A 19,590-nucleotide genomic window follows, 5' to 3' on the forward strand; every position below is an offset into this window, starting at 1 on the left:
CCACAGATTCACCATCCTCTGACTGAAGAAATTCCTCCTCATCTCAGTTTATAAGGATTGTCCCTTTAATCTGGGGCAGTACCCTCGGGTTCTAGTTTTTCCTACTATTGGAAACATCCACTCCACTTCCACTCTCTCCAAGCCTCTCAGTATCCTGTAAGTTTCAGTAAATCCACCCTCATCCTTCTAACCTCCAACGAGTATGAACCCAGAGTCCTCAACCACTCCTCATATTGCAAGCTCTTCATGCCAGGGATCATTCTTGTGAACTTCCTGTGGACCCCTTTCAAGACCAGCACATCCTTCCTTAGATACGGGGCCCAAAACCCTTCACATCATTGGGGCTTCTGTAGTGGGTGGCACAGTGGCTAGCACTGTTGCTTCACAGCGCCAGGGTCTCGGGTTCGATTCCCGGCTTGGGTCACTCTGTGTGGAGTCTGCACGTTCTCCCCATGTCTGCGTGGGTTTCTTCCGAGTGCTGCGGTTTCCTCCCACAAGTCCCGAAAGACGTGCTTATTAGGTGAATTGGACATTCTGAATTCTCCCTCAGTTTACCCAAACAGGCGCCGGAATGCAGCGACTAGGGGCTTTTCACAGTAACTTCATTGCAGTGTTAATGTAAGACTACTTGTGACAATAATAAAGATTATTATTAGTGGACAATTGGGATAATCCTCCCCAGAATTCAACCCCTATCAAGAGCTTAAATATTAAAACTGTTGTCATGAAACTGAAGTGGAAATAGACAATTGCGCAGTATCACTGCGAACAACATTGGAGCACCAATTACAGTAATCTGATCCATTAGGTAATAACGAATGTTTGATGACTGCTTTCAGCATGTCAGCCACAGGTCAAATCTCTCTCGAAGCATTGGCCCAAACAATGAAGTAAAATGGAAAGTAATTCATTGGGAATGAAACTGCATTAAAAAGAATAAACTGTGCTCTGACACATTTCTTTGCCTTTTAAAAACGGCTCCATCATACATACACATTGTCAATTTTGTAAATGAAAAATTTATATAATGGCTTAAGTAAGCATAAAACATCCCTAATGCATTTAGTGAGGACACCAGAAGTGAACATCATTTAACAAGCGATTAATCAGCAGGATCCAGTATTAACACTATGATGTAAAACAGGAGTTCATAAATAAGCACAAGATGTATGTTAACATTTATTCCATACAGCCCTACCTTCCACATAACATAACCTATTGGAAATATTCAGCATGCACAGGAGTTCAGTTAATGTTTGATTTGTCTCGGAGCTTAATCCTATTTTAATTTTGACTCTTCCTGCAGACAAATTGAATCGATATAAATGTAAATTGACATCGAGCTTCTTTCTCTATATTGCTAGAATCGGCTAGCATCTATGATTATCAACATTTTAAATTCGTGGCAGTTTTAGGTTCATTCAGATAAATAATCCACAAATAGAATTAGTTCAGTGAAAGCTAAATGCAAAAATGGGCCTTTGTTTCTAAAGAGGAAGCAAAAGAAGCTTAGTTTTGGAGCTGTATTGAGTATCTTGTTAAAGCTCTGCCTCATAAGTAGGGAGATTAGCAAATTTGTATTTTCAATCACATGAACAAAGGATTAAAAATAACATTAACTAGAGTTCTTTATCCTATTAATTGGAAGAAGGCTTCTTTGGCCGGGATTTTCCATTCCCATCGCCGTTTTGCTGGTTCGCCAAATTTCCCCTGGCCCTTATGTTAGAAAGGGAGGCAGGATTGGGTTCAATTTCGACCTTGGGTGACTCACTGTGTGGAGTTTGCACGTTCTCCCCGTGCGTCGTTTCCTCCCGGTGCTCCAGTTTACTCCCACAGTCCAAAGTTGTGCAGATTAGATGGATTGGCCATGCCCCTTAGTGTCCAAAGGTTCAGTGGGGTTACAAGGATAAAGCGGGGGGGTGGGCTTAGGTAGAGTGCTCTTTTGGAGGTACAGACTTGATAGGCCGAATGGCCTCCTTCTGCATTGTGGTTATTCTATGATTGTGTTGTGGGTTTCTTTTATTTTTATTTTCATGCTGTCTTTTTTCATGTAGGACTGCTTTTTCATGGTCTCAAGAAGATAACGAGCATTAAAAAATATCAGGTGGGATCTGGATGTGGAAATTCCCACTCCTATTTCTAACGGATCCAACTTTTGCCAGCAGGATGAAGGGACAGGGCATGATGTGCATAGGTGGGAAACCCGAAAACAGAAGGGTCATTTGAAATTTGTACCAAGTCGAACCCAAACTCTCAGTTTAGGAATTGTGAATTGAAGGAGTAGGCTTAAATGTTACGGAGGAGTGCAGAAGGTCTGTTCAAGTGTCATGATCTGAAGTTTTTTAACCCCCCCCTCACTCTTTAAATATGATTAAAAAACAGCTTTAGCTGTCAATGAGAATTTTTTTAAAAACCTCTGCTGGATTGCTTTGACCCACAGGCCATCCAGTGTAGGGTGGAAAAAAAACATTACCCAACAGCATTTAAAACTGGGACAAAGTTCCAGAGAACTGAGGTTGGAATTCTAACCAACCCTATGGCCACCTAGAGTCTGCTTTTGGGGTTGGCAGACCCAACCCTATCGCGCTCCCACCCTCCACAGAGTAAAAATTGTGTCTAATGGGGCACTCTTACTGCTGCTGGTCTGGCGAGTTGGGAAATTTCACCATTCAAGCTACCCGCCTCAGTAGTGAAAATCTGGTCCTTTTACTGGCAAGTGGAGGAAAATTTACACCCCAGTGGTAGAGGCCGGACCCATCTGAGTCCTGCTAAGTCTCTTAAAGTCCTGTAACGTTGAATTTTGTTGCATTTCTTAGTTAATTTTGCACTTCATTTTTGGACTGCAGTTTTTTTGTTTCTTCATCTCAAAGCAATGAAGGGGTTCTAAATCTTCATTGAAGAGCCAACTGCCAGGTCTGGCATTTCTCAGTGAATGACTCTTGCCCTTACGGAACTAGAACGTTATGAGGCGATCTTTGCTCCAAATGCCCTTACTCAAGGAAAATCATGTAATTCCACACCAGTTACCTGAGAATATCCGAGGAGATGTGACTTGCAATTACATTTTGTCAAGGAAGTCTTTCTCCGCAACAGAATTATACACTTGAGTTATGTGCCATCTTGTTGTGCAATTGTTGTCCCATACATTGTTGCAAATAAACTATTTTTGCCCAAAAGGATGATCTTCTGCGATTCTCTGATTGCAGCGAGCAGGTCTTGAGAAACCATGGGTGTAGAGTTGATGGTTTTCCATTCAAAAGCTTTAACAATCACAACTCTCTGCCGGTTGGAAGGTGGGGACCCAGTGACCGAGAAGGGTTAACAATATGTTTCCACGTTGGCTTGTTGTGTAACTTGGAAGGTGGTGTTTCCATGCACCTGCTGCCCTTGTCCTTCTAGGTGGTAGAGGTTGAGGGTTTGGGAGGTGCTGTTGACGAATTCTTGGTGAATTGTTGCAGCGTCACTTTGTGATTTCTATTTAGATTTAGATTTATTGTCATGTGTACCGAGGTACAGTGAAAAGTATTGTTCTGTATATAGCCCAGGCAGATCATTCCATACATGAAAAACATAGGACATACAGCAAATACACAATGTAAATACATAGACATCAGGTGAAGCATATGGGGCGGGATTTCCACTCCCGCGCAGAAGTGGTCGCACCGTCGTGAACGCCGTCGAGATTCACGACGGCGTGAAACTGTCCCGATCCCGACCGATTCAGGCCCTGACAATGGGCTAGGATTGGGGCCGCGTCATCTACACGCGCCAGGCCTTGTCGCCCGCGTAAAGGCGGCGCCGCATAGATGGCGCGGCTGGCGCGCATTACTGGCATCATCCGCGCATGCGTGGTTGCCGTCCTCTCTAAGCCCGCCCCGCAAGAAGATGACGGACGGATCTTGCAGGGCCGCGGAAGGAAGGAGGTCCTCCTTCAGAGAGGACGGCCCGACGATCGGTGGGCACCGATCGCAGGCCACCCCACATTTGAGGTAACCCCCAGTGCAGGATCCCCCCTCGCCCCCCGCAGGCCGCGCCCCCACCGTTCACGCGCTGTTCCCGACGGCAGCGACCAGGTGTGGACGGCGCCGGGTTGAACCCGTCGTTTTGGCCTAGCCGCACGGCCCATCCGGGCCTGAGAATAGCGGGCGTGCCGGAGAATCACCATTTCGGGTGTCTCCGGCAATTCTCCAGCCTGCGGCCCGTGGAACACCACCGGGCCGTTCCCGCCGCTTGGGAGAATCGCCGGAGGGCGTCGGACCAGCGTCCCGGGAAATTTTGGCGGCCCAGGCGATTTTCCCAACCGGCGCGGGAGTGGAGAATCTCGCCCATGGAGTGTAGTACTACTCAGTAGAGAAGATGTGTGAAGACACCAGTTCACTCCATTGGAGTGCCATTCAGGAGTAACAGTGGGGAAGAAGCTGTTTTTGAACCTGTTAGTGCTTGTTTTCAGTCTTTGTATCTTCTGCCTGGTGGAAAAGGTTGGAAGAGAGAATAACCCGGGTGGGAGGGGTCTTTGATTATGCTGCCCGCTTTCACAATGCAGCGGGAGGTGTAGACAGAGTCAATGGATGAGAGGCGGGTTCATGTGATGGACTGGGCTGTGTTAATGAGTCTCTGTAGTTTCTTCACAGTCTTGGGCTGAACAGTTGCCAAATCAGGCTGCGACGCAGCCAGATAGGATGCTTTCAATGGGGCATCTGTAAAAATTGGTAAGAGTTAATATGGACATGCCGAATTTCCTTAGTTTCCTGAGGAAGTATAGGCGCTGTTGTGCTTTCTTGATCGTAGCGTTGACACGGGTGGACCAGGACAGATTGTTGGTAATGTGCACACTGAGGAATTTGAAGCTGTCAAACATCTCCACCTCGCCACCATTAATGCAGACAGGAATGTGTACGACTCTTCGCTTCCTGAAGTCAATGACCAGCTCCTTAGTTTTGCTGACATTGAGGGAGACATTGTTGTCATTGCACCATGCCACTAGGTTCTCTGTTGCCCTCCTTTATTCTAACTCATCGTTGTTTGAGATCCGACCCACTTCAGTCGTGTCATCAGCAAATGTGTAGATGGAGTTGGAGCTAAATTTTTGCCATCTAACCATGTGTGTACAGGGAGTATAGTAGGGGGCTATGTACGAAGCCTTGCGGGGCCCAGCCATTGAGGACTATCATGGAGGAGGCGTTGTTGTTTATTCTTACTGATTGTGGTCTATGGGTCAGAAAGTCGAGGATCCAGCTGCAGAGGGAGGAGCCAAGTCCTAGGGTTTGGAGTTTTGGTATGAGTTTGGCTGGTATTTGGATGTTGAAGGCGGAACTGTAGTCAATGAATAGGAGTTTGATGTAGAAGTCCTTGTTGTTGAGATGCTCCAGGGATGAGTGTAGGGCCAGGGAGATGGCGCTTGCTGTGGACCGGTTGTGCCGGTATGGGAATTGCTAAGGCATTCTGGGAGTATGGAGTTGATGTATCTCTTTTTTAAAAATGTATTTTATACATGTATCAAAACAGGTTACAGCAAATAAACACCGCAGGAAACACAAATAAAAATGGGGTGAAGGTAGAGAAGAAAGTTCACAGTCTGAAGTTGTTGAACTCCATGTTAAGTCTGGAAGTCTGTAACATGCATGAACACCTGCCCGATGTGTCAGATGGAGGGACTGTCCAATTAACTTCTGATAAATACAGGCCTTTTCCCAAACTGGATTTCATCCAATTTGATGTAGCGCGCAGGATTCTTTCAGGAAGACTTTTGTGTGAGAAATAGTGTTAAACTTGAAAAATGTTGTTTGGCTGAAGAACACATAATAGAAAAGTTTCATGATATTTTAAATTGTTCAGCACAACACAGTAATTCACTATATGGAGGTAATTACTTGCCTGGAGGATTCAATCTAGTTTTTATCTCCTTGTTCTTCTTTTCCCCGCACCCCCTCCATAAGACACAGGAGCAAAATTAGGCCATTCGGCCCATCGCGACCGCTCTGCCATTCGATCATGGCTGATAGGTTCCTCACCCTCATTCTTCTCCTTCTCCCCATAACCCCTGATCCCCTTATTAATCAAGGGCACTAGATTGTGTTTGAGGTGCTGTTACCTCCAGGGCTCCAGACCAAGAGCTGGATCATGAAATGAGACAGAATACTTCTTTCTTTGAACAACAGAACTAGGAGTAGGCAATGTAGCCTCTCGAATCTGCTCCACTTTTCAATACAATCATGGCTGAACTCACCGTGGCCTCAACCCCACCGTCCTGTCCATTCTCCATTTAACCCATTACTAATTAAAAATCTGTGTAACTCCTCAAATTTACTCACCGTCCCTGAATCCACCGCACTCTGGGGTAGAGAATTCCACAAATTCATGGCCCTTTGAGAGAAGTCGTTTCTCCTCATATCTGTTTTAAATTTGCTACCCCTTAGCCTGAGACTGTGACCTCTCGTTCTAGAATGTCCCACAAGAGGAAGCATCCGCTCTACGTCTACTTTATCCATACCTTTCATCATCTGAGATACCTCAATTTCAAATTCAATGATCTCTCCGCAGATTCCAGTGTACAGAGATGAAAATAGTATCAGTCAATAACATCATAATTGATTCAACTAATGTACACGCAGCACTGCGGAGGGGCTGGTTTAGCACAGTGGGCTAAACAGCTGGCTTGTAATGCAGAACAAGGCCAGCAGCGCGGGTTCAATTCCTGTACCAGCCTCCCCGAACAGGCGCCGGAATGTGGCGACTGGGGGCTTTTCACAGTAACTTCATTGAAGTCTACTTGTGACAATAAGTGATTATTATTAATTTGATCTCCCCCTCATTCTTCTAAATTCTAGACTATAGGTCTGAACTGCTCAATCTCTCCGCAAACACAAATCCCTCACCTCTGGAAACAATCTAGTGAACATCCTCTGCACTGCCGCTAATGCCACTACATCCACCCTCAAATACGGGGACCGAAACTGTCCACAATACGCCAGTTGCAGTCTCACAAATGCCTTGTACAGTTGCAACACTTCCTTATCTTTCTCCTCTATTCCTTTAGCTGTAAATGCCAAAATTCCATTTGTTTTCTTTGTTACTTACTGTACCTGCATGCTAGTTTCCTGTGACTCATGCACGTGGACACCCAGATCCCTCTGCACCGGAGCACCCTGAAGTCTCTCCCCATTGAGATAATAAGTTGCCTTCCATTTTAATTTCCAAAATGGATGACTTCCTCATCCCACCCACGAATGTTCTACCCTCCTCAAAGGAGCAAATCATTCTGGGCTGCCCTGGAACTAGCCAGGCTGCAGGAATTCACCCTCATTACCATGTAATTCATTTGTGAAGTTAGAACGTGAGAGTGCTCGTATAAATATTCATTCAGAAGGCAGAGGCAAGAGCAGGGATCATACCCAAGCCCAATAATGTTCTTACCTGACATGAGCATATTCACTGGAAATCAGGCAAGGAGCAGGGACACTGAGACAGACGGATTGTAGCAGCCCTATTGCCACCCCAGCTGAAATCAGTCAACATAGCATTGAATAAAGGTTAAGGCAGACATTGTACTTGGTTAGGCTGCACATTTGAACTGCAGAATTGTCCTTTGAGTCATCATTACTCTTAAAGATTCAGTAATACACATTAAGGTAGCAGCATCACCGTGGCCTGACTCAGACTCAGTCCGCGGCCGCCCTGGTGGTTCATTCACCGGGGTGGGGGCTCTCACAGGCTGCCTGGCTAACGATCAGGGGCCACCAATCCGCGGGTGCGCGCTATGTCGGGGGGTCTATATTTTTGGTGCCGGTCCGCGGTGTGGGTCCGCCATGTTGCGCGGGGCGATCAACGCAGGCCACAGCCAGAGCTGCGAGGGGCAGTCCCGAGCTCTGCTAGCCCCCTTCATGGAGGAGAATCACTCTGCACTTTCTTCAGGAAAGTCCAGAGCGATTCACCCGTGTTTTGACGCTGGAATGGGGACAAAGCCCCATTATTGGAGAATCCCACCCCCTATCTTGGTTCCCTAGCCTGGATTTCTCAACCCTCTAAACCCAAGTGAGGCCCACTTCTGCCCTTACAAAAGCTAGTGCCTCTCACCTCACTGGCTTTGTTGGCTTCCAGTCTTCCGCATGAAAGCCAAGGATGTAAAAATTGTAGAGAGCCTCATAACCCCCCACCCCCCACCCCCCACAATCCCTAATCCTTACAGTTCCAAGCAGAAAATCCTCATTAAAGTTGGCACCCAGCAAATCCTTTTTCTGAGCTATTCCATCTGCCTCCTGCCAAAGTTAATGTCCTGAGTGCCTGTGGAAATTTAACCCAGAGAATTTAATCAATTCGAGCTGTGCTTAGATAACAATCTTACAGGAATGAATAATTTGGTGGTTTCTATAAACGACGAATGATACTGTGTCAGACCACGATTGAAGCAGTGAAGACCAAAATCAACGACATGTTATTTGGAGTCAGAAAATCAATTGTATATTTTGCTGCCCTGATCACAAGTTTGTCATAGAATCATAGAATCCCGACAGTGCAAAAGGAGACCATCGGGTCTGCACTGATCCTTCGAAAGATCACCCTACCCATGTCCATTCCTCCGCCCTATCCCCATAACCTAACCTCCACATCCGTGAACACGAGTGGGCAATTAGCATGGCCAATCCACCTAACCCTCAAATCTTCGGACTGTGGGAGGAAGCCCATGCAGACAAGAGGAGAACGTACGAGCTCCGCACAGACAATGAGCTAAGGCCGGAATTGAACCTGGGTCCCTGGTGCTGTGAGGCAGATGTGCCAAACACTGACTGTGCCACCGTGCCACCCAATGAAGTTGATGATCGATACTCAAGAGTAATACCTCTGGTTTGTCTTGGATTAATTGATTCTGGTCATGTTGCTGAGCTGACTTTGCACACAAGTTAAAGAGGGAAAAATATGCCTGGGCTCCCATTCCTGAAAGCTATCCAGAAACCTCTGCTGGAAAAGCAAGAGGGTGGGCATGAGATGAAGACAGATTCATGGTCCAATGTGTTGTACAGTCACATAGCCTGCCTAAACTTACTGTTATGGCTAATGCAGAAATATGGACTGCTTGGAAAAAGTAACGAGAGGTCAGCTGGTATTCGTAGATTCACATCTTAGCAGGGAGAAAGTTGGCAGGAACATTTCTTTTTTTTGTAGCAATGTTTTTCAATTACAGTAAAACCTCTAATTAGGCAGTCTAATTATCCCCAATTCATCTACCAGAACTGGCATGGGATGGAGGCTCGAAGAGATATCCCTTCATTGCTGACATCATTCTATTGCTGTCCAATATAAATCACTCTCACAGCCTAGAAAGATTCATTTCCATCTACGTTACTCAAGCTGCAGTTACCTTTTTTGTATCATATCCAGAAGATCAAAGTTTGGGGGCTCTCTTTTCTCCCTATTTCCATTAACCACTGGGGCGTGATGGGGAACCTTCCATCATGGTAAAGAATGGAAGCTCCACGGTGACCTAATTTGTCCCTTCACATCAGATCTAATAGACAATTAATATTTTATTTCCTTAAGCACAAGATCAAGGCTCCCTGGGCATTTGATGAGAAAAGACTTACAATTCTTGTGTAATGGATAATATTATCTAATTAACCTATTTTGCATCCACAATTAGATCACATTAATATAGTGTTTCACCAAGTTCTCTACAGCAGCTTAATGCTGCTAAAAATAATGGGCTATATTTTGTTGCAGAACTAAGAGTCAGGCTATCAGTGTTCATTCACTGTGATAGAAGTGTAAGCCACACAGCCACGCCTGGCAACTGCACAATTGCAGTTAATCACAAAAATCAGGAAGTTGCCCTGTTCCTCCTAAGGTTTTGCTCACCAGGATAGGGGATGTGGTGACAGGGTAATAATGTCATTGGACTAGTAATCCAGAGGACCAGGCTGATGTTATGGGGAAACTGGTTCAAATCCCACTAAGGCAACTGGTGGAATTCAAGTAATAAATCCGGAATAATCTAGTGACTATGACAATGATTATCGATTGCTGTAAAAACCCATCTGGTTCACTAATGTCCTTTAGGGAAGGAAATCTGCCATCCTTACCTGGTCTGGCCTACATGTGACCCCAGACCCACAGCCATATGGTTGATCCCTAAATGCCCTCTGCAGAGGACTTGTAAGCCACCCAGTTTAAGAGTAGTTAGGGATGGGCAACAGATACGACCCATATCCCATGAAAAGGTTAAAGAAAAGTGAAAGACTTTGGCCAGGATTCTCCGCCCCGCCTTGCCATATTTCTGCCCCGACCGGCCGGATTCTCCATTACGCCAGCCGGCCAATGGGGTTTCCCATTGTGGGGCAGCCCCACGCCATTGGGACACCCCCCCCCCCCCCCCCCCCCAGGCGCCGGCATAACGGAGAATCACGCTGGCGGAGAATCCTGGCCTCAGCATTGAAATGCATTACAGGATATGAAACAGCAATACTTATCCATTGAACTCTCCACTCACCACTCTAAGACAAATGCTGGGTGAAGGATGTAATTACAGCATGTCAAGTTTATTCATGTAACTTTCATTATAAAGATGGATGCAGGAATTAATAGTGCATCAATAAAAATAAGTGGGGGGGGGGGGTTCTCTGGCCGCATAGCTCTGGGGGCATATCCCATTATGTCATGAGAATTGCGGGAGAGCATCGAATCAGGATTTGCGCTGGACACACAACAGTTTCCGATTATCCCGACCCGCTCCAGCTAGTGAGATTAAAAGTCGAATGGAGCAGTGTCGCCTTGTTCTCCTGTTCCTCCCAGCGGGAAATCATCCTGGCGTGAATCACCGCTGGTCCTTAAAAGCAAGAACAGGTGTCATGGCTCCCAAGGCGGGGCAAGGAGGTGAGTGCCCCACTCTACCTACCTCCAGGGAGCACAAGCACACAATAGCAGATGGCCAGATGCAGTGGGGGTGTTCCTTCAAGGTGGCTGGGGGCCCAGGCTAGACTAGAGGGGGCCAGGTCGGGGCCTCCCCAGGAATGGGGGTTGCATTTGGTCTGTGAAGCCTTGAAGCCTGCTTTTTTTAATGTTTGATGAGACCATCAATTCACTCAAAGACACGTGGAGAAGTAAACCGTGGTTTTAATCAGCTTAGAACTGAGCCTGCCTGTGACTGGTACAACACTGAAGGCGGCCCAGCAGGTCAGCAGCTCGTATACTTCCTGTAAAGGGGGTGGAGCCATGGGCGGAGCCCGTACATGCCCAACATATCCCCTGTGGGTGAAGCCACACAATGGCCCATAGGTAGAGCCTTCAGGGTTAATAACATAACACAGTGCACTGGTGAATTATCAGTAATTATACATTCACCACAATGTTTAACACCTCATAACAGGGCAGAGCACAGGTGCAGCCTGCTGTAAAATCCTCTCACAGGACAGAGCCATTCTGCAGCTAGTTTCTTGGAGAAGCTATCATTCCCCTTGAAGTTTCAATGGGCTCTGTGGTTTCAATGTTGCAGTATGCCTTCTTCTATCCCTTTGACCTTCGTTCTTTCCATTGAATTTCACACCCCAATAATTTTTACAAGCCTTTCGATTGTCAGCTGAATGCTATTTCTAAGGAGGGATTAGCTTTATTTGTTTTTATAGCACTTCATGGTTCATTAACTCTGAAGTTCTTCCCCTTTTGAGCAGAGGTCCCGTCTGACCACATTTTTTCTATAATGGACTGTTTCGTGCTCTGAGGTGCTTCCTAGAAAGACGCGGTGCTCTGTCCGAGTGCTCTTTTTTTATAGTGGATTTTTTGATATTCCGAAGTGCTTCCTAGAAAGAGAAGGTGCTCTGCCTGACAGCATTTTTTTAAAAACTATCTTTTTCAACTACAGGTGGCTGAACAGCATGCCTGCACTGGAGGTACTTTTCCATCATAAAAGTAGCTGGCACCATTCCGACATTAAAGTGTATAGCTTCCTCAATGAGGACCGCATCGCAGCCACTGTTGAATTCTCTGGATAGATGTGATGACCATGCCAGGAGTCATGGAGGTCTTTGATACCCCGGGTGGTCAAGGACATAGCTGGACAGTGACCTGGCACTGCCTTTAGCACCCTGAAAATGCCAACAAGACAATGCAAACCTAGAAAAGGGGGGATTTGGGGCGCCTGAAAGGGGGAGCTTGAAGAATGGTGATCTTTGGCAACCACATAGCGGGATGTCGCTGTGGTAGTCACCACTGATGTATTATATTGTATATATTTGGGTTTTACGGTAAGGCCCCTGTACTACAGGTTCGGGGGTAGATCCCTGCCTGCTGGCTCCACCCAGTAGGCAGAGTATAAATATGTGTGCTCTCAGTACAGCAGCCATTTCATCAGCTACTGTAGGAGGCCACACATCTCTGTGTAATAAAGCCTCAATTACATTCTACTCTCGTCTCGTCGTAATTGATAGTGCATCAGTCACTCACTTGTGTGGGGAGCCTGATGACAGCGATTGGGGGTTGTCTTTGTTGGCAAGAAGGGGGAATGCTGTTGGATTATTTTGAGATAGGAGCTGACCTATGCTTACCATGCTAAGCCATTTCAGAAGGCAATTAAGAGTCCTGATTGGTGGATCTGGAGTCACAGATGAGGGAAGAGCAGCGGGCTTTTTTCCCTGATGAATAGTAGTGAACCACATGGATTTTTACTACAATCCTGCAGTTTCATGGCTATCATTACTCACCCTCGCTTTTTATTCCACATTCAATTCAATGAATTGAATTTCAATTCCCCAGCTGTCATGGTGGCATTTGAACTCGTGTCTCTGCATTATTAGTCGAGGCCTCTGGGTTACTAGTCCTGTAACATAATCATGATGCTACCATGCCATCTAGCCGCAGAATTGGCAGCACCTAATGGAAATGGGGACCATGCCATTTAGTGATCGGTTCCACCATAAACCCAGTGGAGAGTTATGGTGGGACTGCTGTAAACTCCCAAGAACCGAAGGGGCTACTGTATTTGATTAATAAGATTGGTCCATTGGTTAGGAATGAAAATGAAGCCGAGAGCTAATTTTTGTGATGGCATGCATGGTCATATGAACATACGAAAGAGGAGCATTTGGCCCCTCGAGCCTGCTCTGCCTTTCAATAAGACCATGACCGATCTGTTTATGTTGAGTTCCCCATTCCCCATCTACCCCCGATAACCTTTGATTCCCTTGCCCAATAAGAATCTGTCCATCACGGCCTTAAAATTATTCAGTGACCCCCGTTTCCACTGCCTTCTGAGGCTGAGTTCCAAAGTCTCATAGCCCTCTGAGAGAAAAATATTCTCCTCATCTCTGTCATAGAAGGGCGACCCCTCATTTTAAAACAATGCCTTTTCGTTTTGGGCTCGCCCACAAGAGGAAACATCCTTGCAACTCCCACCTTGTTAATAGCATTCAGGGTTTTATGTACTTAGAACATAGAACATAGAACAATACAGCGCAGTACAGGCCCTTCGGCCCACGATGTTGCACCGAAACAAAAGCCATCTAACCTACACTATGCCATTATCATCCATATATTTATCCAATAAACTTTTAAATGCCCTCAATGTTGGCGAGTTCACTACTGTAGCAGGTAGGGCATTCCACGGCCTCACTACTCTTTGCGTAAAGAACCTACCCCTGACCTCTGTCCTATATCTATTACCCCTCAGTTTAAAGTTATGTCCCCTCGTGCCAGCCATATCCATCCGTGGGAGAAGGCTCTCACTGTCCACCCTATCCAACCCCCTGATCATTTTGTAATAGAGGGTTACTTCAATCAAGTAACCCTCTAATCTCCAGTGGAAACAAGATCAGCCTTTCCAACCTATCCTGATAAGATAACCCTCTCATTCAAAGGATATTCAAAGGTGGAGAATTCAGGCCGTTGGTTCAGCAGCTCATGTCATGGTAAGGGTACAGGAACCATCCATAATCTGTTGGATGTTGTCCTTCAATCATATGCAGCTTCAAAAATAATGCTTTTTCATTGAGTACACAGTTCTCTGTTATGAACAGATGGAAGGAGCTTGAACAAGTTCTATTATTCCCATATACAGTGCACAAGATGTGAAAAATTGTTTTGAATTGCTGCCACCTTATGTATTACGATATCAGTGGAGACCAGTAACTTTTAAAAAGATTTCCCACTTATGGGGCGTCGGCCGTTGGCCGCCGTGAATCCCGCCCCCGCCCCCGCCGAAGTCTCCGCTCCCGGAGATTGGGCGGGGGCGGGAATCCGGCCGCGCCGGTTGGCGGGACCCCCCGCTGGGTTCTCCGGCCCGGGTGGGCCGAAGTCCCGCCCAGGAATTGCCTGTCCCGCCGACGTAAATCAAACCTGGTATTTACCGGCGGGACCAGGCGGCGTGTGCGGGCACCAGGGCCCTGGGGGGGGGGGGGCGCGGGGCGATCTGACCCCGGGGGTTGCCCCCACGGTGGCCTGGCCCGCGATCGGGGCCCACCGATCCGCGGGCGGGCTTGTGCCGTGGAGGCACTCTTTCCCTTCCGCCTCCGCTACGGCCTCCACCATGGCAGAGGCGGAAGAGACTCTCCCCACTGCGCATGCGCGGGAAACTGACAGCGGCCGCTGACGCTCCCGCGCATGCGCTGGGAAACTGACAGTGGCCGCTGGCGCTCCCGCGCATGCGCTGCATTTCCGCGCCAGCTGGCGGGGAAACAAACGCCATTTCCGCCAGCTGGCGGGGCGGAAATCCCTCCGGCGTCGGCCTAGCCCCTCAATGTTGGGGCTCGGCCCCCAAAGATGCGGAGCCTTCCGCACCTTTGGGCCGGCGCGATGCCCGTCTGATTGGCGCCGGCTTTGGCGCCAGTCGGCGGACATCCCGCCGTTGGGGGAGAATTTCGCCCGTGAACTGAAAAGACCACGGGCTGGATTCTCCCTTTGGGAGACTATGGGTAGGATTCTCCTTCCCGCCATTCCCGTTTTCTTGCATGGCGCGCCCTCGCCAGCAGCGGGATTCTCCTTTCCCGCAGCCGGCCAATGGGGTTTCCCATTGTGGGCCATTCCATGCCGTCGGGAAATGCGCGGGCGTGGGGTGGAGGGTCCCGCCAACGGAGAATCCCGTCGAAGGTTTTCCCGCCGGAGATCAGTCGCCTGTGACTTGTACTCGCGTTGTGAGCTGGAATCCAGAGTTGATTCACTACCCTTGCTATGCAGATTTATGCATGGCGGGGATTTCGAGGGATTCCCTCATCAATCCCGCCATCGGGCTGCCATTTTGAGCTGGTGGCCCAAGAGTGAGGTCCGGTAGCTGGGCCCTTCCCACCCCATAACTCAATTCTTTCCCCTGCCCACCACGGGCATCAAAGAATGTGAGGTCAAAGAAACTTGCATAACCAAGATGCGCCTGCTCAGAACTGGGCCAGCCCCCCCCCCCCCCCCCCCCCCACAGATCAAGGGTGTCCCAAGCCCTCCCCACCAATCCCCAATTACAGAGACCTCCTATGGAAAAGCCCCCCACCAGAAACATTTCATTGCAGAGACCCCACTGTAAGAAAGACCCGACCAGAGACCTCACCCATTTCAGAGAACCCACCAGAGATCCCCGATTACAGAGACCCCTGCCTGGAAGCTAGGGAGCAGTCCAGCCGGAGACAGTGAAAAAAATCACTGCTTAAAACGCACCTGTACCCTCCACCTGCTGGCTCAGGCGGAGACAGCAGCACCTGTAAACTCTCAGTAAACGCTTAAACTCTATGGGGGGGAGGGGGGAGGGGGATGCGGTAAAGAGTCCTGCCCCACACCATGGCCTGACAAACGTATCTGTATTTACCCCCGGCCTGTTAGACAATCCCTCATTCTTTATTTTTTCCGAAATTTCAAAATCACAGTTTCCAAATGGTCTTAATATACACATGAGAGACAGAGGGCTGTGGCCAGAATTAGCTCCAGAAAGCCTGGACCCTGGAGCTATTTTTCTAAGTGCTCCACTTACCACACACTCACTACCGCCGCCAAGATGGCTCAGAGAAGATCCCCCCCCCCCGAAGTTGGGAGTCAGAGGTGGACCCACAGCTCCATGCCAGTGAGGAGTGGGGGGACACGCTCTTTCCCGATTCTCCATCCGATCACAGTTCGCGTTTGCAGTGTCGCGGGGCATAGAATTTTGCCCATAGTGTAGTCTTTGCTATAAGCCTGATTGATCCTCACTTGTTATAAATGTACGATCTTCTGTTGGTACTTGGAACCAAAGCGACTCAGTGAGATAGTTGTTATTAAAATTGCAATTGCGGCCTTTAGTAGATATGTGAGATCAAAGAAACTTGCATAACCAAGATGCGCCTGCTCAGAACTGGGTTCTGGAGATCCCATAATTTGCCTAACAATGACGGGTGCACATAATTTCAGACACAATGAGAGTGTCCATCTACCAATGGCCTGTTTAATCCCCCCCTTAGAAAGATGTCCTAATGAGAAAGATTTAACCATTCTTCAGGTGTCCAGGCCACCGTTCCAGGCCTGGACCCTTGACTGGGCCCCACATGTACTGTTCAGCAGCCTGGTACACCAGGCCTCACCGTCTGTATCGTATGGGCTTCTGGCACTGGAAGTCCCCACATCCAGCCTCAACTGCGACTGTGAAAAGAGCCTCGAAGAGGGCTGGCAGAGGCTCTGCCCCTTACAAAGGCCCACATAAATCCTGGCAACGGACAGGGAGACAGTTTCCAGCTGTCCCAGTGCACCTCTGCCATAAATCCACCAGCATTAGAACATAGAACATACAGTGCAGAAGGAGGCCATTCGGCCCATCGAGTCTGCACCGACCCACTTAAGCCATCACTTCCACCCTATCCTCATAAACCCAATAACCCCAATAAACCTTTTGGACACTAAGGGCAATTTAGCATGGCCAATCCACCTAACTTGCACATCTTTGGACTGTGGGAGGAAACCGGAGCGCCCGGAGGAAACCCACGCAGACATGGGGAGAACGTGCAGACTCCGCACAGTGACCCAGCGGGGAATCGAACCTGGGACCCTGGCGCTGTGAAGCCACAGTGCTATCCACTTGTGCTACCTTTCTTCAGTAATGCTGCCCACGGTAGCACAAGTGTCGCAATGTCTGTTTGCCCCATGAAACATCTTCGCCTTTATACTCTTGATACATTTTCTTCCACTATAATTTCAGTAAAATGCTATTGCAAATATGCAGATATTACACACAATCAGCAAAGATGACCCAAATGTCATCTTGGGGTTGAATAATAATGGAGTGAAGTACTGGTGGTCACAGCACCATCACTGCTGGTGGCAATCTGAGGTGATAAATTCCGTATCACACGAGCGGTGTAATACCAAAGGTTGTTTCACAATACAAGAACCCCAAATGTGAAGCCTCACGAAACTGGAGAATCAGTCAGAAAGAAGGCTTTAACACCACAGAACCACTTCTGTCACTGTCTAGTGAAGCAGCACATCTGTTGGGTACAATACTCCAAAAGACCCAATAAGCCGGGTGACAATGCTATAATCATTGCTCAGAAGCACAACTACGGGGAATTGAGGTCAACTTCATAGCTCGTATTGATATTTAATGGGAAAGAGTCCTATTCACGTATTGACTAATAGGCCTTTAAAGATGTATGGCAGTGTCTACGCACAGTCCCTTAGGTTCTAGTTTCCTGTATTGCCTGCCACAATCATTAAAGCTCTCTAATAAAACATTACGATGCTGTTGCCACTTTGTCAATTCTGTCTTTGTTTTGACTTATTGCTGATGCTGTTACAGTCGGCAATTCATGTGTATCACACAGGGGAGACCAAAGCAATGATAATGCAGTCGTAATGAAATTGTAGCTCTTCCAGCATTTATTACAAAGGATAGGAATCAATAAATTCTCCTTTAAAGTAGTGAGGTCACTTCGAGCACTTTTCTTCAGTAGTTTGGCCATTACAGTAATCCATCCCTCCTTTCTGTTGATTATAGTAAGAAAGGGAATCAAATTTCTGAGGGTCATTTGTATATATAGCTGACAGTTGTAGAACTAAAATTATTATGTGTGTATTAGATTCAGAAGAGCATACAGAGGCAAAAAAAGACTCCTGGTAATGTGAAAATGGTGACATAGCTGCATTATCTAAAGTACTTGTTTGGGATATACCACAGCCTATACGAGCTGATGCTGGAACAGTTATTTGACCATGCGCAAAACGGAATGGAACCAGCCACTATTCCCTTCCTTTTAAAACTGCCATTTTCAACCCTCTCCTCTAAAAACCTGCGCTTGAATTCTCTATCCTTAATCGTAAGATGTACATTTAGACAGAAGCAAACTGAAATGCCCTGTGTCAAAATCACTCCCATTGTGCCCAGGTTCTGGGACCTGTGAGAACGTAGCTCCACTATTAGGCAGAACTGCTGAAATCTGGTTCTGTTCGCTTTTACCTGCATTTTGACAGGAAGGAGTCAACGCTGCTTTCACCACCCACCACTCCAGGCATCCGGCCCATTACATCCTGGCGTCAAAAGAGAAGGTGTGAGAGAAGGGATATGGCAGGTGAAAGTCCCATTACTTACACCTCACTACAATATCCCATTGAAAGAATGCTCACATGACCCGTTTTCCAAACTTTGGGCCAAAATTTCCTTGCCTGCCTCCCAACAGAGTGGTAATTTAGCCCAGGAGTGGCATGAACATCGTAGGTAACTAATCCCTTTGAGAGGCGGTTTGTGGCACAGTGGCTGTATTCCTACCTCTGGACCAGAAGCTCGGGGTTCAAGTCCCACTCCAGGATTTGATGGCCACAGAAGATATGTGGCCAAACAGATTGATTATCAGCCCGCAAATCCTTCCAGCACACCTGATGTCAGGCGACAAAAGTGTGAGTGTTTCCTGGTCAGCCACTCTACAGACGGCAATGACAAAACCAGAGCAGAACTTTGCCAAGAATAATCATGGATCAATCGAATGGAAGTGTGTGTCACCAACACCCTGTTAGGGCCTTGTACAAGGACAACCTGCCCCTTTACACAAATGATTCTCTTGACAAGGTGAAGACCAGAGCTGACTATATGCCTGACGTTCTACGCTCATAAGTTATAATCTTGCCCAGGATGGACATCTGTTTCAGCCATAATATTCCATCCGACTGAATGTTATGAAATTTCTACTGCCAATTATTTGTATTTTGCATTCCTATAGGGCTAGATCACTGCAAAGTTTTATTTTAGCACATATAAATCACAATCAAATTCACAACATAAAGCAGGCATTCATTCCTTGGAATTTCCGTTGGACTGTGGCCTGTATTTCATGGTCAAAGTGACAGCGCCTGCCACTGACTTGCTGCAAACCCCAAGGGAGCTTTGAGGCGTGGGTTTCATCCTTTTTGACATTAATGCCAATCTGGCGACCAGTAGCACTTCTAAGCAACCAATTGCAGTGAAGAATTCTCACAAACCGCAAAGCAGAAATCAACAAACTGGTTTTATCATTTGCTTTTTGCGATTTCACAGAAAGTAGAATAAAGGGGGTGACTTACACATGGGCAAAAGGTGGAGGTGAAATTTAAATCATCAAAATTACTCATTTTTGCTATTTCAAGAATCTATGGAATTTTTATCAGGGAATCTAGAAAGTTGATATTCCACAA

At 47.2% G+C, this 19,590-nt stretch overlaps 1 protein-coding gene across 1 annotated transcript in view; it reads left to right on the top strand.

The window, feature by feature from the left end:
- Window positions 1-19,590, top strand: part of dok6 (docking protein 6) — a 459,001-nt gene that overhangs the window by 360,738 nt on the left and 78,673 nt on the right. The window lies entirely within an intron of this gene.

The sequence above is a fragment of the Scyliorhinus torazame genome, chromosome 11 (genome assembly GCF_047496885.1).
Source record: "Scyliorhinus torazame isolate Kashiwa2021f chromosome 11, sScyTor2.1, whole genome shotgun sequence".
Classification (NCBI taxonomy): domain Eukaryota; kingdom Metazoa; phylum Chordata; class Chondrichthyes; order Carcharhiniformes; family Scyliorhinidae; genus Scyliorhinus; species Scyliorhinus torazame.